The sequence below is a fragment of the Coloeus monedula genome (genome assembly GCF_965178545.1).
Source record: "Coloeus monedula genome assembly, contig: HAP1_SCAFFOLD_71, whole genome shotgun sequence".
NCBI classification, from domain to species: domain Eukaryota; kingdom Metazoa; phylum Chordata; class Aves; order Passeriformes; family Corvidae; genus Coloeus; species Coloeus monedula.
Window position 1 is genome coordinate 982,996 of NW_028120822.1, and position 5,041 is coordinate 988,036.

A 5,041-nucleotide genomic window follows, 5' to 3' on the forward strand; every position below is an offset into this window, starting at 1 on the left:
TGAGCATGGTAAACGAGGTACAATAAAGGTAGTGCAGCAGGAGTGGCCGCTGCTCCTTGTCACTAGAAGAGCTTCTCCGAGGCGCCGGTGGGGCTGCGCCGTTCCCGCCTCGGGCGCTTCTGGGCGATTTTGAGGCGGGGGGAGCCCACCGCGGCAGTGGCGGGAAAAGGGGGTGCGGAGTATAAAAGGGGGCGCCGGCGTCGCGGCCCCTCAGTCGGGGGGCGGCGGCGGCGGCGGCAGGAGCTCCGCGGGCTGGCCCGGATGCGGGGACGCCGCCCTGTGCGGCCGAAGGCGCCGGCCCTGAGGCGCGGAGAGAGCGGCGTGGCAGCCGCGCATCGGCTCCGTCATCGGCAGCGCCGCTTCGTGCCGGTAGGGAGCGGGAGAACGCGGCGGCGGGCGGCGGGTGGTGAGTGCCGTCGGCGAGACGGGGCTTGGGCCGCGTGCGGTGTGCGATCTCCCGAGAGCAGCGGGGAGGCCCCCGGGGAGCGGCGGCGGGCGGGGCGCTGTGGGAGCCGGCGCATGTCCCCGAATGAGGCGCCCGGCGCAACGCGCGAGGTGCCAATGAAATAAAATAGAAAACGGTAAAGTGCTATAGAGGAGCCGCACCTAGAGGGCTCTCGGCCCCTGCCCCGTGTCACTAAGGGAGCTGCACCGCGGGAGCGTCGGGGCAGCGCTGCTGGTTAAACAGAGCGGCACGGGAAAGGCTGGGAAACGTCAGCGCAATAAAGTATTGACAATGGTCTAAGAAATATTGTAAAGGTACTGCAGCAGGAGTGGCCGCTGCCCCGCATCACTAAAAGAGCTGCACCGCGGGACGGTCTGGGCAGCGCTGCTGGTTAAAAAGAGCGGCACGGGAAAGGCTGAGGGGTGTAAAGGGAATAAAATGCTGAGCATGGTAAACGAGGTACAATAAAGGTACAGCAGCAGGTGTGGCCGCTGCCCCGTGTGACTAAAAGAGCTGCACCGCGGGAGCGTCGGGGCAGCGCTGCTGCTTAAAAAGAGCGGCACGGGAAAGGCTGAGAGGTGTAAAGGGAATGAAATGCTGAGCATGGTAAACGAGGTACAATAAAGGTACAGCAGCAGTTGTGGCCGCTGCGTGGGTTCACTAAAACAGCTGCACCGCGGCACCTTTGGGGTGGTGTTGATGGTAAACGTGCGGCACGTAAAAGCCTGGAGGTGTGAGGGAAATAAAATATAGAGAAAGGTCTGAGAAATAACAACAACACCGCAGCAGGAGTAGTCACTTCCTCAGGATAAAATGAGCTGCACCGCGGCGCACGTGGGGCAGGGGCGCTGCTTCAAAGGTGTCACGGCAAAGGTCGCATCTGTGAAGGGTATAAAATAAAATGGTCGAAAATCCTTTAAAAGTACTGCAGCAGGAGTGGCTGCTGCCCCGTGTCACTAAAAGAGCTGCACCGCGGGAGCGTCGGGGCAGCGCTGCTGGTTAAAAAGGGGCCCGGAAAGCGTGAGAGGTGTAAAGGGAATGAAATGCTGAGCATGGTAAAAGAGGTACAATAAAGATACTGCAGCAGGAGTGGCCGCTGCCCCGCATCACTAAAAGAGCTGCACCGCGGGACGGTCGGGGCAGCGCTGCTGGTCAAAAAGAGCAGCACGGAAAGGCTGGGAAGTGTGAGCGGAATAAAATATTGACAATGGTCTAAGAAATATTGTAAAGGTACTGCAGCAGGAGTGGCCGCTGCCCCGCATCACTAAAAGAGCTGCACCTCGGGAGCGTCGGGGCAGCGCTGCTGGTTAAAAAGAGCGGCACGGGAAAGGCTGAGAGGTGTAAAGGGAATGAAATGCTGAGCATGGTAAACGAGGTACAATAAAGGTACAGCAGCAGGAGTGGCCGCTTCTCCGCGTCACTAAAAGAGCTGCACCGCGGGAGCGTCGGGGCAGCGCTGCTGGTTAAACAGAGCAGCATGGGAAAGGCTGGGAAGTGTGAGCGCAATAAAATATTGACAATGGTTTAAGAAATACTGTAAAGGTACAGCAGCAGGAGTGGCCGCTGCCCCGCATCACTAAAAGAGCTGCACCGCGGGACCGTCGGGGCAGCGCTGCTGGTTAAAAAGGGGTCCGGAAAGCGTGAGAGGTGTAAAGGGAATAAAATGCTGAGCATGGTAAACGAGGTACAATAAAGGTACAGCAGCAGGAGTGGCCGCTGCTCCGCGTCACTAAAAGAGCTGCACCGCGGGACCGTCGGGGCAGCGCTGCTGGTTAAAAAGAGCAGCATGGGAAAGGCTGGGAAGTGTGAGCGCAATAAAATATTGACAATGGTTTAAGAAATACTGTAAAGGTACAGCAGCAGGAGTGGCCGCTGCCCCGCATCACTAAAAGAGCTGCACCGCGGGAGCGTCGGGGCAGCGCTGCTGGTTAAAAAGAGCGGCACGGGAAAGGCTGAGAGGTGTAAAGGGAATGAAATGCTGAGCATGGTAAACGAGGTACAATAAAGGTACAGCAGCAGGAGTGGCCGCTGCCCCGCGTCACTAAAAGAGCTGCACCGCGGGAGCGTCGGGGCAGCGCTGCTGGTTAAACAGAGCAGCATGGGAAAGGCTGGGAAGTGTGAGCGCAATAAAATATTGACAACGGTCTAAGAAATATTGTAAAGGTACTGCAGCAGGAGTGGCCGCTGCCCCGCATCACTAAAAGAGCTGCACCGCGGGACGGTCGGGGCAGCGCTGCTGGTTAAAAAGGAGTCCGGAAAGCGTGAGAGGTGTAAAGGGAATGAAATGCTGAGCATGGTAAAAGAGGTACAATAAAGATACTGCAGCAGGAGTGGCCGCTGCCCCGCGTCACTAAAAGAGCTGCACCGCGGGACCGTCGGGGCAGCGCTGCTGGTTAAAAAGGGGTCCGGAAAGCGTGAGAGGTGTAAAGGGAATGAAATGCTGAGCATGGTAAAAGAGGTACAATAAAGATACTGCAGCAGGTGTGGCCGCTGCCCCGCATCACTAAAAGAGCTGCACCGCGGGACCGTCGGGGCAGCGCTGCTGGTTAAAAAGAGCGGCACGGGAAAGCGTGAGAGGTGTAAAGGGAATGAAATGCTGAGCATGGTAAAAGAGGTACAATAAAGGTACAGCAGCAGGTGTGGCCGCTGCCCCGCATCACTAAAAGAGCTGCACCGCGGGAGCGTGGGGGCAGTGCTGCTGGTTAAAAAGGGGTCCGGAAAGCGTGAGAGGTGTAAAGGGAATGAAATGCTGAGCATGGTAAACGAGGTACAATAAAGGTAGTGCAGCAGGAGTGGCCGCTGCTCCTTGTCACTAGAAGAGCTTCTCCGAGGCGCCGGTGGGGCTGCGCCGTTCCCGCCTCGGGCGCTTCTGGGCGATTTTGAGGCGGGGGGAGCCCACCGCGGCAGTGGCGGGAAAAGGGGGTGCGGAGTATAAAAGGGGGCGCCGGCGTCGCGGCCCCTCAGTCGGGGGGCGGCGGCGGCGGCGGCAGGAGCTCCGCGGGCTGGCCCGGATGCGGGGACGCCGCCCTGTGCGGCCGAAGGCGCCGGCCCTGAGGCGCGGAGAGAGCGGCGTGGCAGCCGCGCATCGGCTCCGTCATCGGCAGCGCCGCTTCGTGCCGGTAGGGAGCGGGAGAACGCGGCGGCGGGCGGCGGGTGGTGAGTGCCGTCGGCGAGACGGGGCTTGGGCCGCGTGCGGTGTGCGATCTCCCGAGAGCAGCGGGGAGGCCCCCGGGGAGCGGCGGCGGGCGGGGCGCTGTGGGAGCCGGCGCATGTCCCCGAATGAGGCGCCCGGCGCAACGCGCGAGGTGCCAATGAAATAAAATAGAAAACGGTAAAGTGCTATAGAGGAGCCGCACCTAGAGGGCTCTCGGCCCCTGCCCCGTGTCACTAAGGGAGCTGCACCGCGGGAGCGTCGGGGCAGCGCTGCTGGTTAAACAGAGCGGCACGGGAAAGGCTGGGAAACGTCAGCGCAATAAAGTATTGACAATGGTCTAAGAAATATTGTAAAGGTACTGCAGCAGGAGTGGCCGCTGCCCCGCATCACTAAAAGAGCTGCACCGCGGGACGGTCTGGGCAGCGCTGCTGGTTAAAAAGAGCGGCACGGGAAAGGCTGAGGGGTGTAAAGGGAATAAAATGCTGAGCATGGTAAACGAGGTACAATAAAGGTACAGCAGCAGGTGTGGCCGCTGCCCCGTGTGACTAAAAGAGCTGCACCGCGGGAGCGTCGGGGCAGCGCTGCTGCTTAAAAAGAGTGGCACGGGAAAGGCTGAGAGGTGTAAAGGGAATGAAATGCTGAGCATGGTAAACGAGGTACAATAAAGGTACAGCAGCAGTTGTGGCCGCTGCGTGGGTTCACTAAAACAGCTGCACCGCGGCACCTTTGGGGTGGTGTTGATGGTAAACGTGCGGCACGTAAAAGCCTGGAGGTGTGAGGGAAATAAAATATAGAGAAAGGTCTGAGAAATAACAACAACACCGCAGCAGGAGTAGTCACTTCCTCAGGATAAAATGAGCTGCACCGCGGCGCACGTGGGGCAGGGGCGCTGCTTCAAAGGTGTCACGGCAAAGGTCGCATCTGTGAAGGGTATAAAATAAAATGGTCGAAAATCCTTTAAAAGTACTGCAGCAGGAGTGGCTGCTGCCCCGTGTCACTAAAAGAGCTGCACCGCGGGAGCGTCGGGGCAGCGCTGCTGGTTAAAAAGGGGCCCGGAAAGCGTGAGAGGTGTAAAGGGAATGAAATGCTGAGCATGGTAAAAGAGGTACAATAAAGATACTGCAGCAGGAGTGGCCGCTGCCCCGCATCACTAAAAGAGCTGCACCGCGGGACGGTCGGGGCAGCGCTGCTGGTCAAAAAGAGCAGCACGGAAAGGCTGGGAAGTGTGAGCGGAATAAAATATTGTCAATGGTCTAAGAAATATTGTAAAGGTACTGCAGCAGGAGTGGCCGCTGCCCCGCATCACTAAAAGAGCTGCACCGCGGGACCGTCGGGGCAGCGCTGCTGGTTAAAAAGAGCGGCACGGGAAAGGCTGAGAGGTGTAAAGGGAATGAAATGCTGAGCATGGTAAACGAGGTACAATAAAGGTACAGCAGCAGGTG